General features: G+C 28.7%; 1 long non-coding RNA gene across 3 annotated transcripts in view; it reads left to right on the top strand.

The window, feature by feature from the left end:
* The first annotated feature begins 279 nt into the window (after positions 1–279).
* LOC139426970 (uncharacterized) overlaps positions 280–17,588 on the top strand; it is a 31,061-nt gene continuing 13,752 nt past the window's right edge. Inside the window, exons 1-3 of one of the 3 annotated variants that reach the window (XR_011638117.1) lie at positions 280–819; positions 3,221–3,297; positions 13,896–13,933. This is a non-coding gene — a long non-coding RNA (uncharacterized lncRNA). Of the gene's footprint in view, positions 820–3,116; positions 3,298–13,895; positions 13,934–17,588 lie in introns of all 3 variants that reach the window. The other 2 variants (XR_011638118.1, XR_011638119.1) reach the window with 2 other exon arrangements.

The following is a 17,588-nucleotide window of genomic DNA, read 5'->3' as shown; positions in this document are numbered from 1 at the left end:
AGTAAAAGTGCCGTTCACACTAAATGGACTTTTGCCGCTTGTGAAAAAAATTGCAAACAAACTGGAACTTGACTGGGGAGTTCTTTGCGGATAAATATTTTTCACCAATCCGGTGCTTGTAATTTTTTCACAATCTAAAAAAAAAAAAAAAAAAGAAAAANAAATGAAAAAAAAAAAAAAAAAAAAAGGAAAAGGAAAAAAAAAATGAAAAAACTGCATCCAGTACTGAACAGAAATAGGTAGCAAAAAACTATTATTATTTTATCTGAAACTTTATCTGTACTCTCATCGATATAAACAAATAAACTGTCAGTAAAATTTTTAAATTTTCTTATTTAAAAAAAAAAAAATATAATTTCTGGTTGAAAACATGGAACTCTAAAGTTAAAATTTTGGAATATTTCTGAACTAAGATGACTTTTTTGTGTAATTTTAATCGATTGTTAGGCTTCATTTTGAAGTTTATGACATTTTAAAGAAATTCTAGCTTAAAACTACATAATTAANTTTTATCTACATAAAAGAACTATAAATTGGCACAATAATCAGTCTTTGCTTAATTTTATTAGTGTTCGAAAACACAAATTACTTTTGTAACAATTTTTTCACAAAATTTTGACTAATCCCCAAAGCCGTCTGAACCCATGAATTACCAGGCCTCTAAAGGGCCCCGCACCAGTTATATTAAGAAATTTTTTTTGATAATTGGCAATGCATAGTTTTTATTTTAATAATGTGGATAAAAATATATTGGTGAACTTGGGACCCCGCAGAAAGAGAAGATTAAAAGGGCTCTGACAATTTTTAGCAGTCTTTTAGGTAATTTCTGAAAATTTATATCAAACTTTCATTATCATTAATGAAATTTTGAGACATAGGAGTGAAAAAAAAATATTTGATAAAATATCTTGAGCTAGTTGACATAAAATTACCAATAAAAGAATTATAATATCTTTAAAAACTATTTTACTCATAAAAATGTCAATATTAAATGGCATATAAAAATTTTCTTTATATTTTAGTCAAAAGTATTTTATCAAAAAATTGATAACTTTTAAGATTTCATGTTTCTTAATACAATTTTTTTCTAAACTGGATATCAGAGATTTATTTAGAATAAATAGAACCTTTTCGTTAACATATTGCAAAGTTTGAAAAATTATTTTCATCAGTGACGCAGATGAGTTTTAAATTGGAGGTTTCTCATATTAATAATTTATAATATCAAGAATAGAATTTTGTTCTTGAGTTGAATTTTTTTTTTTCACAAATGAAGTTTTTTTCATTACTGTTGTTTCTTTATATTAATTTACAATTGTCCTCTAACATTACTAGTGTTATTTTAAGCTATATTTTCTTTTTTTACTGACTTCTTTCTATACGAACATTGTTTATGCTAGACAAAAGTTAACATATATATTTATTTTGTTGGATTTTTTATAGACTGATTTCTAAAAATCTAAAGTAATTGTTTTATTTCTTATGGCCAACACAGGTAAAGCTAACACAGGTTGATGGTAAAGATGCAATTTTTTTATTGATATTGTAAATATTGCTTTTGATCCCAATAAAACTTATTAATTATTAAATCTGTTTTCCAAAATTAGTTTATATAAATTAGAGATGAGTTAAACGAAAATTTTAATTATAAATTATGAAGAAATGTTTATTACCTATTAATAAGCATTTTTTTTTTCATTTTTAATATTAGCAATAATAGTCTAGTCCAGTTGTCTGGTTGCTAATCCTGAATTATGAAATAGTATGATTTCATAAATAGTTTAGAATTGGCAATTTGATGATTTGCACCATAGATTTGACTTTTACAAAAACTATTTCTCAAATATTATATTTTTGAAATTATTGTTATTAGCATTTAAAAATTATTCTGCACAGTGTTTTTGTTGAAGCATTAATTTAAAATAACTTTTAGTTTTTAGAAACTACTAGTTTGATTTGATTGAAATGTTATACGGGAAATAGCTTTGGCTCTGATTCCCTTGATGATGCATGGTAATTATAATATTCTACAAAGAGCTATCAAATATTTGAAGTATAAGTTATAGATTTTATATGGTTTTGTTCAACTTCGTTTCAATATTTTCCTTAAGAATTTAATTTGTACCATTCTTCCATAGTTAAGTACTGTTTAAATTATAAATACAACATTTAGAGGAAAATATGGTTGAGATAGGAACTATTTGAGTTGTTACTTGGATCTGATAGTTGAACCATTTGATCACTGAGAAGTTTTAATTTCTGATGTTCTGTTAAGTGTCATTGTTTGTAATGTTGCAGATGTTTATTTTCTTGGGAGGTGGGGCGAAATTAATGGACACAGATGCAATAGCTTTCCAAACTTCTTATGTTAAAAAAAAAAAAAATGTTTCAAATGCTAAATATTTGCAAATGATAATTTTATTTAATGTAGGGAATTCTACTTTTCAACTACTATTTTCTACTAAATTTCTTCTTTTAATTTAGTTGAATTTAAATTGGTGATAACTTATGTAAATTTTGAATGTTTTCAATAATTTGGAGGGTGTGTTTGGTACTTTAAATGATTTTTAAATTATTAAGGAGACATATGCCTCACCAATGATGTTAATGCTATTTAACTGGTCTAGCATTTTATATTTCTTCTGATTCCCTAAAAATGTCTCCTTTTATAAGCATTTATGTGCATTTTTTACAACCGCAAATTTTGCACTTACCTTCAAAATATGCTTTTTGAGTTTGAACCGGCAGATTTCCTTTTCATTGAGGGGTATAATTACTATTTTTTAATCTGTGCGAGTCTGAAAGAATTGGTTTTATTCTCTGAAAAAAAGTATAGTGACTTGAGCAGTAAAAGTTCAACAAAGTTCTTCCTTGTTCACCTTTTTTCTTCGTTGAAGGCACTAGGCCACTAAACACATACTATATTGTTTCCGGAATAAAATGCAATTCTAAAGCTGTATACAGTTTTTCCCATGTTGGACAAGCGTATTCTAATTGAGTAATTTATGGGATCATTACAACATTTATTAAGTATTAATTTTCATTATTAGTTAAGAGATGTTTGTTAGCAAATAATACTGTACCTTAATGGAATTTGAAATCTTTTGAATTTTCAGGATTTTAATATTTGGATACTTAATGCCTTCTTTCCATGTTTTGTGTTCTAAGGCTTATGGACAATTAGAGCTAGCAGAATTCTATGATTTTGAAGAAATAGTAGATTTTGAGTTGTAAAATTTGAGGCATATTATTTGAAGTCTTCAAATGTGTATTGAAGGAGACTGATCAGTCCTTTAAGTAAGTGTTTTTTTAGTATTCCGTTAAAATATTTCCACCCTATATTACAAAGGATATATCATTTATTATTCTTGCATGACATTCTGTAGAAAAATTGCTGGTTTAAAAATAGCTGCTAATTGACGTGGAGGAGGAGGTGGAATCATGTTTCATCATTTTCAGAATCATTAGAGAAATTACAAACTAGCACTTCTTGATTGTGTTTCATACTTAAAATATTAAGAATGCAAAAAGGTCTTAAGTTTTTTTAAAAAAATAATTTTTTCTCAAAAATGTAAATTAAGTAGATTAAATTATAGTGATATTTAAAAAAAAAACCCTACTTTACAATGTCTTAAGAATTTATTTGTTGTACAGAGGCATTTGTAGCTATACAGATTGTTCTGTTATTAATGTGCTTACTATTTATTCATAGAACCCTTGTAAATAATTAATAGCAACAAACATAAGTTGCAAACTTATGTAAAAGTAAAAGAAAACTAAACACTATTGTAATCTGATGAATCATTGAAGATGCAGAGATTAANGAGGAGGAGGAATCATGTTTCATCATTTTCAGAATCATTAGAGAAATTACAAACTAGCACTTCTTGATTGTGTTTCATACTTAAAATATTAAAAATGCAAAAAGGTCTTAAGTTTTTTTAAAAAAATAATTTTTCTCAAAAATGTAAATTAAGTAGATTAAATTATAGTGATATTTAAAAAAAAACCCTACTTTACAATGTCTTAAGAATTTATTTGTCGTACAGAGGCATTTGTAGCTATACAGATTATTCTGTTATTACTGTGCTTAATATTTATTCATAGAACCCTTGTAAATAATTAATAGCAACAAACATAAGTTGCAAACTTATGTAAAAGTAAAAGAAAACTAAACACTATTGTAATCTAATGAATCATTGAAGATGCAGAGATTAAAAACTTCTAAATTTATTTGATTGTTTGACGAAACTTGAAGGTGTTATTAATAAAGACTTTTCTTAATTTTCCTTGGTAATTAAATTATCTTTTTCCCTCAATTATTTGATAAATGTTAATGAAGTGTTTCTTTTTCCTCTTTGAATAATAAATTAAGATTTTTGTCAAGTATTCAAAAAATTCATATTACAGGAGATTACATATTACAGGAGTAATTACAGGAGACCTTGTGTATAAATAGACTTGTTTTTTAAACATATGCTGTTTGTAAGCTTAAAATATTTCAAATAAGCACTAATTAAACATTACATTGAATTTTCTTAATAAATACATTAAACCGCATGTTTCTTATCTTAAAAAAATATTGTCATCAATGTGTATATTAAATTCTCAATAACATTATAAATAAATAATCTATCTAAAATAACAAGCTTTTATCACTTTCCTTTAATAGGTAATTCTTCCATTTTTTATCTCATATTCCTTAAGTTTCCCTTATTCATTTTACCACTTGAACAAAAATCTTTACCCATAGCAATTTCTTTTATTTATCATTTTTCCCTATAAATTAATCTTTCCCCCACGTTTAACAGGGTTCCCATGATCTCAAAAAAAAAAAAAGTAAATGAGTGGTAGTTGTGATTATTCAAGACTACTGAAAAATTTTTAAATTTATCTTTCACTTGTTAATAATGAAATTATTCCAGAGTTATCTTTTGCATCCATATATATTTCTTTTAAATTAAATATTTATTGTGATAGCTTGAAATAGGGATGCATAACCTTTTGGAGTAAAGGGCCACTTGCACAGCAGGTTGACTAACAAAGGACCACATATGTGTTTAGACATGTTGATGGCAAATATAGTAATATTTATTTAAACATTAGTGTTCTTTTATCATATTTATTTAAACATAGTGTTCTTTTTGTCAATAAACTTAGCAATACATTTGTAAAAAATTAAAGCCGTTTAAATATTAGAATTCATTAAAAAAATGAGAAAACTAATAATTTTTTTAAAAAATAATTCCACTTTTATCACATTAAAAATAGATTCATCAAAATAAATGAATAAATAAACGTTGGAGAAAATAAATGTTTTTTTTTATTACGTAATACAAAAGTTCATTTTAAAATAAATTCTAATGAAAAAAATAAAAAAACTACAATGCTCACACAATAAAAGTAGGAAGAAATTTAATACATATTCAGTAATATAAATTCAAATTGAATATTTTACTTGAAGAAAATTTATAAGGTTTAAACAAAAGCCTAAAATAAGAACGAAACTGTTTTAGTTCAAAGTGAAATTCAATATTTATTTGGTATTGTATTTTATTATTTCTTTTTATTGATTATTAGATTTTTTTATTTAGTAATTTATTATTTTCGTATTTTTATGAGTCGTATGTTTAACTATGAGTTGTATTTTTAACTATTTATGAGTCGTATTTTTAACTATATTATAGTATTGTTTATTATAAGGAATAGTTAATCCACAAATTTGTCAAATTTTAAAATCCATGTTTTGGAACTTGACTGGCAAATTTACATTCTGGAAGACAAATGGAAAAACGAACTTTGAAGAATTGAAACTAGATTACTTTATACTGAACCACAAGTTTTTGTATTTCTACTTTTTTTTAAAAAAACATGTGTATTCAGACAAGTCAATTTCGTCATTTTTTCCGTACTTTTAGCTCTAAGAACTGAGAAGTATTTTATTTTCATTTTTGCTGTTTCTTTTATAAAGCAGCATTTTAATGGAACATTAAAATGCTGCTTACTATTAATTTATCATACTATTAATTTATTGTCACTTTTTCCCTGTACGGTAATATAGATAACCGGTAACATGGTAAACTGTGATTTTCAGTGTCAAGTTTTGTTTTAGGAACTAAGAATAATTTTTTGTTCGTTTTTCTTTTGTTTTTCTTAATTAACTTTTGTTTTTATAGGCATTTTAATAATGATGAAGCATTTTTTTAATTAATATTTCTAGCAAACTTTATTTTATAGCAATTTTTTTTCTTTTAAAAAATATGGCAATGTGAAAAAGTTAAATTGAGATTTTCATCATTAGATTTTCATTTAAAAAAATAAAAAATGTTTCTTGTTTTTGTTTCTCTCTAGCTTTTTCGTTTGATTTTTTAAAAAAAAAATCTCTTTTTATAGACGTTTTTATTATTCTGCGTCAATTTTTAAGATCATTTCTGTTCGACTTAATTCTTATTTCTTAACTTTTTCTTGAATATATGGTAATTAGAAAACTGAGATATTCAGCTTTAAAAGTTTCTTTCAAGAATTAAGATAAATTTTAATTATTTTGGTTTCAGTGTTGCTATGTTGCTAAAAAATGCTGCTATTTGGCCTCAAATAGTATTTGGCCAAAGTATAGCAATAATTGAAAAAGTAGTGCAACAATTGAAAAACAAAATCACTTATGCTGAACCCAGCACGAATAAAGCATGTCAAATGCTCGATTTAAAAGTCGCGTGCTTATATAAAATTATCGTTTTTTTTTACTACGAGGAAATGCATAGGGGGAAATGCTGCCAAAAAATGGTTGAAAAAAAGAAAGAAATAATTGCAAAAAAACCCATAAAAAATCACTTAGATTTATGATGAAATCGGCACAAATAAAGTGCAACAAAAAGTGATTATTTCAATGGGCGATCTGAAACCCATGTGTCGTAATAATAGTGTAACAAAAATTCATGATTTTTGAAATCACGTTGAAAAGCAGAAATAAATGTTTATAAAATCATTCAGATTTACAATAAAATCGGTTTCTAGAAAGCACGCTCTGATAGAATCTGTAAAAATTAAGCGTGTCAAAACGGCATGACTCAAAAGTGCAATTAAAAATTTTTTTCCGTTTTTTAAAATTTTTGTTTATTTTTACTGTGTTTAGAAGCGCAGGTGAACCGCACTTCAGTAGTTGACAGGCTGCAGGTTGTGCACTTCTAGCATAAAATATCTAGATATATCTCATTTTTACTACTAATTTAAAAAAATTTCCAGGCAGTGGGAACCTTGTTTAAGTAATTCACTACTATCTTATACAGGACTAAGAATCCCCCTAAAAAACATCAGCTCTACATAAATAATTTCCCTGTAAATTCTAATTCTAAAAATCCTTCTAAATAATAATCCTTCTAATTCAGCTCTTCTTAAAAATTTCACTACAAATTCTACATTTATCTTGCTCATTTCATCTTTTCCTTTTTTGATTCATCTTTCCTTTTTTGTGTTAAAAAGTATCACTTCTAATTTGATAAAACTTAAAAAATTCAATTATTGGTTGCTCTTATTCTCATCATTGTATATATTTTATAGTTAACTGATTCCTTTTTATAAAATTGTTTTGAAATTTTATTTATTAAATATCTTTTTTCCTTCTCTTTCCCTCCCTTTTTTTTGAAATAACTTCTTACAATATGTTAATATTTAATTCTTAGTTTCGTAATGTATTGAATTTTGGGACTTTTTAATTTACTAACTGCAATTAGTGTTTTTATTAAATATAACTTTTTCTTTGCTTGTTTGCTTCCTGATTAAATGTAGTTCTAAGACTAATATATCATATAGATCAATGATAGTTACTTATTTCTATACCTTTTTCAATTATTATTCAATTTGAGATAATTATTTGTAAAATATTTGTTTGAAGTATCATTTAATTTCAAAATTGTTCAACTGTTCTTTTTTCATTTGTTTCAAAATTATTCTCAGAGTTCAAGCATTCTACATGCATTTATTGAGTTTAAAACGCATGCATTTAAAATATTATTGGTCCGTAACTTTTGCATTTTAATTTTCAATACACTGTGGTCAAATATTTTTATTTATAATCTGTGCTAAAACAAAATGATTAAAGACAATAATTTTACTTAACATGCAGATTTTTTGTAAAAAAGTATTAAGGGTACAATGCCCGCTGCTAATAAAATCACCGGATAATAAAATCAGCCTCTTTATAAAATCAAATCGGCAAGAACCGAATCATTATAATATTAATGCAAGTTAGAAACATCTTTTAATAAAATCAATGCCGTCGCTTTTTAAAATCAAAATTTTGACTACATAATAAATCAAAGGTGCAATATTTCAGCTTTTTTTGTTCTTATTTATAAAATTTTATTTTTTCGAAGTTTAAAGATTTTTTTAGAAGAAGCAACAGTTACTCACAAACCTGTGAAACAGGTGTGGTTAGCACTTTCCTGCGATATACATAGTGTAAGAGTTAAGGAAAAATGTGGGTGGTAAGCGGCGAGTTCATAGAAATCAATTTATCAATGTTAATTCCTTGACTTGAATGAAGTTTGGAGAAACCTATCTCACTCAACAGGGGGTCGAATTCTTATCTTACTTTTTATTGAATGAACCATAGAAGGGAGAGAAGTTTCTTTTGTTATCTATCTTAACAGAGAACATGAATAGATTTCCAAAAACTGTCTGTGCACATGTTCCATATTATTTAAGCCGTTTGAGTAAATTATAGTTAGAGCCCATATCATTTTTAAGTTTGTTTGATATTTTTATCAGCATGCCGAAACTGTTGTATCAGCATGCCGAAAAGGAAGGATTTGAGTGTTAAAGATAAATTCGAAGTGTTGCAAAACTATGATAAGCTTCCTAAATGTAGTCAACATGAAGCTTCAATTAAATTAGGGATTTCCCAAACTGCTCTTTTCATTCTGAAACAAAGGATAAATATTTCCGAGGAAATTAAAAAGAATGGAAATCTGTCAAGAAAGCATAAACGTAATGGAAAATCGTAGGAAATTGAAATGGCTCTGTTAGAATGGTTCAAAAATGCACGCGAATGAAGAATTCCAATTTCGAGTGGAATTTTATTTCACAAAGCACAGGACTTTGCTAACTTATTTGGTGATTCTGATTTTAAAGCTACAAATGGGTGGCTAACCCGATGGAAAGACCGCAACAACATTGTCTATTATAAATTGCATGGTGAAAAGCAAGCTGTTGATTTTAGCTCTGCCGCCGATTGGGTAAATGACTTGTGGCCAACACTCATCAAAGACTATAAACCAGAGCAAATTTTCAACAGAGATGAAACAGGATTATTTTTCCGAGCACTTCCTGAACATCCACTGCTGTTTAAAAATGAATTGACTGGTGGATGTAAAAAAATAAAGGAAAGACTAACCGTGCTGCTAACATGCAACATGACAGGAACTGTGAAAAAAAACCTTTAGTGATAGAAAAGAGTTTAAAACCTTGATGTTTTAAAAGAGTAAAACACCTGCCCACCAGTTATGCCAACAGCTATAACGCATGGATGACATCCAGCATCTTCACAAAATTTCTTCTCGAATGGGACAAGGAGCCAAAAAATGAAAAGGTCGTCTTACTTTTAGACAATTGTTCTGTGCATCCTGCTGATGAGGTCTTGCGTTTGAAAAACATTAAATTAGTGTTTTTGCCACCCAACACTACAGCTATTATTCAACCCCTTGATCAGGGAATCATAAGATCATTCAAGTTTCATTACAGAAAAATGGTTGTTCAAAATATCATTAGTGACATAGACTGTGACAGCTCTTCGGAACTCTTAACTGCAAGCAAACTATCGAAATCCCTTACTATTTTGGAATCAATGCATTTGATTTGTAACTCATGGGACATTGTTTCAACCCAAACAATATCAAATTGCTTTAAAAAGTGTGGATTAAGCACTGGCGATGGAGCTGATAACTGTTTCGAAGAAATGCTCAGCAATGAAGAAAATGAAATGGACAAGAATTTTTCATGTTACGTAGCTATTAACGATAACCTGCAAACCTGCGATAACCTGCAGGAGAAAAATCTGATTCTGAAATTGTCACAGACATCAAAAATTGCAAAGTTATTTCCAATCAAGAAATGGAGGAATCAGACTCAGAAGATGAAATAAACTCATCAGTGCCATCTTCAATGGAAGTCAGANGTAATTTTTTTCGTTTTCTATATTTATTTTTAAAATAGCAATAATTATTTTTTTTTCTAATATTTTGTTTATGATTGATTAGATATCATTCTAATGCTAAAACATTATTGCCCGAAAAATAATGTTTATTTATTTTCTGCTTCTTAGATTCAGATCATTTTAAGCTTTGTTTACCTTGGAGGTCAATTATACGGAAAAATCAAATATACGGACTTCGGGAAGTTCCGCCAATTCCGGATACGTGACTTTCCACTGTAATTTAGAAAATTTTCCAAGCAGTGGGAACCTTGTTTAAGTAATTCACTACTATCTTATACAATACTAAGAATCCCCCTAAAAAACATCAGCTCTACATGAATAATTTCCCTGTAATTTCTAATTCTAAAAATCCTTCTAAATAATAATCCTTCTAATTCAGCTCTTCTTAAAAATTTCACTACAAATTCTACATTTATCTTGCTCATTTCATCTTTTCCTTTTTTGATTCATCTTTCCTTTTTTGTGTTAAAAAGTATCACTTCTAATTTGATAAAACTTAAAAAATTCAATTATTGGTTGCTCTTATTCTCATCATTGTATATATTTTATAGTTAACTGATTCCTTTTTATAAAATTGTTTTGAAATTTTATTTATTAAATATCTTTTTTCCTTCTCTTCCCCCCCCTTTTTTTTTGAAATAACTTCTTACAATATGTTAATATTTAATTCTTTGTTTTGTAATGTATTGAATTTTGAAACTAATATTCACTGTCATTTTAATTTACTAACTGTAATTAGTGTTTTTATTAAATATAACTTTTTCTTTGTTTGTTTGCTTCCTGATTAAATGTAGTTCTAAGACTAATATATCATATAGATCAATGATAGTTACTTATTTCTACACCCTTTTCAATTATTATTCAATTTGAGATAATTATTTGTAAAATATTTGTTTGAAGTATCATTTAATTTCAAAATTGTTCAACTGTTCTTTTTTCATTTGTTTCAAAATTATTCTCAGAGTTCAAGCATTCTACACGCATTTATTGAGTTTAAAACACATGCATTTAAAATATTATTGGTAGGTAACTTTTGCATTTTAATTTTCAATACACTGTGGTCAAATATTTTTATTTATAATCTGTGCTGAAACAAAATGATTAAAGACAATAATTTTACCTAACATGCAGATGTTTTGTAAAAAAGTATTAAGGGTACAGTGCCCGCCGCTAATAAAATCACCGGATAATAAAATCAGCCGCTTTATAAAATTGTCAAGAACCGAATCGTTATAATATTAATACAAGTTAGAAACATCTTTTAATAAATGCCGCCGCTTTTTAAAATAAAAATTTTGACTACATAATAAATCAAAAGTGTAATATTTCAGCTTTTTTTGTTCTTATTTATAAAATTTTATTTTTTCGAAGCTTAAAGATTTTTTTAGAAGAAGCAACAGTTACTCACAAACCTGTGAAACAGGTGTGGTTAGTACTTTCCTGCGATATACATAGTGTCAGAGTTAAGGGAAAATGTGGGTGGTAAGCAGCGAGTTCATAGAAATCAATTTATCGATGTCTATTCCTTGACTTGAATGAAGTTTGGAGAAACCTATCTCACTCAACAAGGGGTCGAATTCTTATCTTACTTTTTTTGAATGAACCATAGAAGGGAGAGAAGTTTCTTTTGTTATCCATCTTAACAGAGAACATGAATAGATTTCCGAAAACTGTCTGTGCTCATGTTCCATATTATTTAAGCCGTTTGAGTAAATTATAGTTAGAGCCCATATCATTAAGTTTGTTTGATATTAAATTTTATCAGCATGCCGAAAAGGAAGGATTTGAGTGTTAAAGATGAATTCGAAGTGTTGCAAAACTATGATAAGCTTCCTAAATGTAGTCAACATGAAGCTTCAATTAAATTAGGGATTTCCCAAACTGCTTTTTTCATTCTGAAACAAAGGATAAATATTTCCGAGGAAATTAAAAAGAATGGAAATCTGTCAAGAAAGCGTAAACGTGAGGGAAAGTCGGAGGAAATTGAAATGGCTCTGTTAGAATGGTTCAAAAATGCACGCGAACGAAGAATTCCAATTTCCCGTGGAATTTTATTTCACAAAGCGCTGAACTTTGCTAACTTATTTGGTTATTCTGATTTTAAAGCTACAGATGGGTGACTAACCCGATGGAAAGACCGCAACAACATTGTCTATTGTAAATTGCATGGTGAAAAGCAAGCTGTTGATTTTAGCCCTGCCGCCGATTGGGTAAATGACTTGTGGCCAACACTCATCAAAGAATATAAACCAGAGCAAATTGTCAACAGAGATGAAACAGGATTATTTTTCCGAGCACTTCCTGAACACCCACTGCTGTTTAAAAATGAATCGACTGGTGGATGTAAAAAAATAAAGGAAAGACTAACCGTGCTGCTTACATGCAACATGACAGGAACTGTGAAAAAAAACCTTTAGTGATAGGAAAGAGTTTAAAACCTCGATGTTTTAAAGGAGTAAAACACCTGCCCACCAGTTATGCCAACAGCTATAACACATGGATGACATCCAGCATCTTTAAAAAAATTTCTTCTCAAATGGGACAAGGAGCCAAAAAATGAAAAGGTCGTCTTACTTTTAGATAATTGTTCTGCGCATTCTGCTGATGAGGTCTTGCGTTTGAAAAACATTAAATTAGTGTTTTTGCCACCCAACACTACAGCTATTATTCAACCCCTTGATCAGGGAATCGTAAGATCATTCAAGTTTCATTACAGAAAAATGGTTGTTCAAAAAATCATTAGTGACATAGACTGTGACAGCTCTTCGGAACTCTTAACTGCAAACAAACTATCGAAATCCCTTACTATTTTGGAATCAATGCATTTGATTTGTAACTCATGGGACATTGTTTCAACCCAAACAATATCAAATTGCTTTAAAAAGTGTGGATTAAGCACTGGCGATAGTGCTGATAACTGTTTTGAAGAAATGCTCAGCAATGAAGAAAATGAAATGGACAAGAATTTTTCACGTTACGTAGCTATTAACGATAACCTGCAGGAGAAAAATCTGATTCTGAAATTGTTCAAAAATTCAAACATCAGACAAACATTCAGACATCAAAAATTGCAAAGTTATTTCCAATCAAGAAATGGAGGAATCAGACTCAGAAGATGAAATAAACTCATCAGTGCCATCTTCAATGGAAGTCAGAAAAGTACTTAATGTATTGCAGCAAGCTTTAGAATAAAGAGGAGGAAATATCGAAAACTATAAAAACTTCTATAAACTCTCAAATGATGTTGAAAAGTTAATTTTAAATACTGCAACTCAAGCGACCATTGATTGGTTTTTTGCAAAAATTTTGTAAATTTAATCTTATGTAGGATTTTACTTTATTAAAATGATTAAATTAGTTAAAATAAAGCATTAATGTTGTCATTATTTCAGCTTTTAAAGTGTGTGCATTTAGAATATATCGTAAATATTTGATTTTTTTTCTTCAAATGTTGAATCGCCTCTTAATAAAATCAGCTGCTTAATAAAATCAAAAGAGCATAAAACGAAAGCGATTTTAATAAACGGCAGGCACTGTATTAGTTATTTCTCCTTTGTTAAAAAGGGTTTTTCTTTCTGTTATTTATAATTATTTGTTTACTCTTTTTATGAGTATAGAATGCTTTCTTAAAATTTTTTAATAAAGGCATTTTATAGTTGATAAAACTAATGTACTTTTATTCTAGCAATACGGGGGTAAACAAACTGCAACTCTGACTAAGAAGTAAGCAAGATTTATTTTATGCAGTTTATACTTATCTTTGTTGTTTATGTATATAAGTAAATAAACTAGATTGTTTTTAATAAGATTGATTATAAGTATATTAACATTTGGATGACCTATTTGAATGGCAATTTTGTTGGAGAAGGCTTAGTCTATTTTATTTTGGTTGTATTTTACCTTTCTAACTACAAGGAAGAATAATTCTATTTAAATAATTGTCAATAAATACTCATATTCGATTTTCAGTCTAGTAGTGTTTTGGATGAAAATTGCAATACTACAATAGCAAATAAAGTGCTCAGCACTTTAAATACATTTAAAGTGCTCAGTGCAAAATACATTATTTTCTAAACTGTATGATTATAGCGAGTGGTAAAAAGCTTTTTACATACTAATGAAATAAAATCCTGTAAGTTGGGGTGATAAACCTGTGGTTCTCTTACTTTAGATGTGCGGCCCCCTGTAGCATCCGAACAAAATAAAAAATAATAATTTTTCTTTTTTGAAAAATTCGGAAATTTGAAATTGCGCATTTAAGTTGACACATCCACTCTTTACCAATGTAGTTTTTCAATAATCTTTTTTATGGTTCATATTACAAATGTACGCATAGTTTTAAGAATCCCAATCTTTTTAATACAATATTATTATGATACGTGAATTTAAAATTTCAATTCCCACTTTTGACACTCTTCATGTTTGTCAATTTAATTATATAGTCAATGACTTTTTGATTGTTTTTTTTTAAAGTGATTGCAACGCATTTCCACATAGTTTCTAAAATTGCAATTTTTTTTAGTACGTTCATTTAAATCATAGGTTCTCAACCTTTTTAACGTTGCCGCCCCCTTAAGGAGCAAAAAACATTTCAACGCCCCCTTTTGTTATTTAGAGTATGGGGACGGAGGAACGTGTGCTGAATTATAAGAGACAAAATTTTTAAGCGATTTTTTTACGCTTTAAATTTGTTTGGTTTTTTTAAAAAAGAATAAATTAACTCTATAATTTTCTCATGGCAGGTAATCGCAGTCTATTTGTTATGATCAAAATAAATAAGTTTAATGAAAAAAAATACAACAAAGAAACCTATACTTAAAAATAATAATTTTTTCTTAATTAAGATAATTAAAAAAACACCCAAAATAATTTTTTACTCTAAAAAGTAGTATCAACGAAACATTCAAGTAACTACATATGTTAGTGGGATGATTGTACTTAATGGTTCAGACAGTAATTCCTTAATGCTCGGTTCAGCACTTTTAGTGAGATGAAGACGCAAATACCCTCGTTGCACATTTTCGAGTCGATTTTTCCTTTTTGTGACAAGATCCGTAACAGCACTGAATCCATGTTCGACAAATTAGGAGGCAGGGATGACAATTAAAAAAAAAAATTAACGATTGTCTACAGTCCAGGATAGAGACTACTGATGTTACCTTTTAGCAGAAATTCTGTGAGACAATCACCATTTTAAAGTTTCATTTGTTAAAAGTTCGACCAATTCCTCGTAAATCTAAACCTCTGCTGTTTCAATCTTTACAAAAGGGTTCAAAACCCATAAACCCATTGAGGGACTTCTAGGGAACAAAATGTCTTTAAAGGGGTAAAAAAAGTTCATGTGCAAAGAGTCAAGGTTTTGACAATATTCTTATGCGTCATCAGAGAGAATTTCGCCTGCTTGGCTGAACTCTTTCCAACCAAAATACCCTTCCACAAAATGTTTTTTTTTAGAAAGGCAGAAATAACTGATTTTGTAAGGATCAAATTGAGTTTGTCGTTGTCGCCTTGAAATCTTAAATTAACTGCCATTAAATTTTACAGATAAATCAGCCAAAGTCTTTCATAAATTCTAGCAATCTGTCTCTTAGAGCTACATTTCTGTTTTCGAGGAACTCAAGCACACAGTCGAAAAGATTCCAATACCTATTGAGACAGAGGCTTTTGGAAAGCCAGTGAATCTCGGTGTATAGTCACAAGCGTCTGAATAATCAATGGTAGACAGCATTACTGTGGATTTTGTTCACAGCAGATATGGCATATTGCAATGATAGATGCAAACGGTCACTGCGATTTTTTCCTACTAAATGCTGTCTGTCAATCACGCAGTGAACAGTTAAAATATCTGGTCCCACCCTTTCCAAAAGGGCGATAAACCCACGATGTTGACCCACCATTGCAGGAGCCAATCAGTGGCAATGGACTTAATATTCACAACAGAAATGTTTTTCTCTTTAAAATAATCTTTGTCAATATATCACGTTTCAATATATCACCTTTGTCAATATGTCAATAGATTTACCTTTGATATCTATGTAATCAAGCTTCTTGCAAAAAGCATATCTTGAATAATGTTTTCTACCTTTACAAACTGAACCTATGCCTACAGTAGAGCTTACATTACCTGGCAAGGTTGAACTTGGAGGAAAAATTCGATGGATATCAAAAATTTGCATAAAGAAATTTGAACGTCTTCTGCCATCTCATCATTTCGTCACCGTACTGAATCGTTGCTTGTGGGATGTTTTTTTTATTAAATTGGATGCGGCTGGCTGGGGTAAAACTTCCTTGACAACCGGCAGTATCAACTCTACTTCGATGGTATGAGCTTTCCCAGATTTAGCAATAAATTTTGATATATTATAAGGAGCTATCAAACCATTGTCGCATTCTTGTGATGAGGTTGCTAGTAACCCTGAGACCGAAGATGCCTTCAGAAACGTGAAACAAGATGTGTTTGGGAAAAATGACAAATCTATATTTTGTTTATCAGGATAAGTTTTTTTGCAAATGCTGCTGCTAACGGTATGATTTCATTACCTCATTCGATAAAACGTTATTACAAAGTAAACACATAGGTAATTAAAAGTTTAACAATGATTGAACAAATCCCAACTTCAAGCACGTGGCACTGTATTGATGACACTTCTTTTTGTCAACCGACATTGTTAGTGTAAGCAAAATACAAATGATGTAAGAAAATCAACTATTTCTCAAAATTAATAAATAATTTATGATAAAGAACTAATTCGCGCACGTACTTGGCGGCTAATCGAAATTGGGCAAAAAGCCGCAAGGAAGCTTAAGAAACACGGGTCCAGTCAAACATTCATACTCAAAGTGCATGCACTTCAATTTCCACCAAATGGCTTGAATGAGTCAGAGGCAAAAACTACTGACTCGTGCGCTGAGCTGTGTTGGTTCGGATCGAAGAATAGGTGTCTTTTAAGTTCGTTTTATAGCTGGTACAACGGTGTATCGGATAATCCTTATTTATTATATTAATTTAATCTTTTTTTCTTTAATATTAATTTTAGATTAATTTTATTTATTAAATAAATCTTAATTTAATAACTTTTTTTGTTTTAAAATTGAATTTAAATGACAAAACATGCNGTCTGTACATCTGTCTTTATTTCCAGGCAGATATATTAATTTTATTTTTGTAAATACAGTAGAATATCACATCCGTTATTTTAAATAAAGTGTTTTTATTTACAATTTTATGTATTTACAATTAGTATTTCTCAGTTACTGCTGCCATAATGAAACAATTCATGAAATCTTTAAATTAAAAAGCACTCTTTTTATTGCTTAACTATTATAGTATTGACCATTTTATTTCAGTAACAGACTTTTTGTTATTGGATGAAGTTAG

This window comes from Parasteatoda tepidariorum, chromosome X1 (assembly GCF_043381705.1).
Source record: "Parasteatoda tepidariorum isolate YZ-2023 chromosome X1, CAS_Ptep_4.0, whole genome shotgun sequence".
NCBI classification, from domain to species: domain Eukaryota; kingdom Metazoa; phylum Arthropoda; class Arachnida; order Araneae; family Theridiidae; genus Parasteatoda; species Parasteatoda tepidariorum.
Note: the sequence above shows the minus strand (reverse complement) of the source record. Positions and strands in the feature narration are given on the sequence as shown.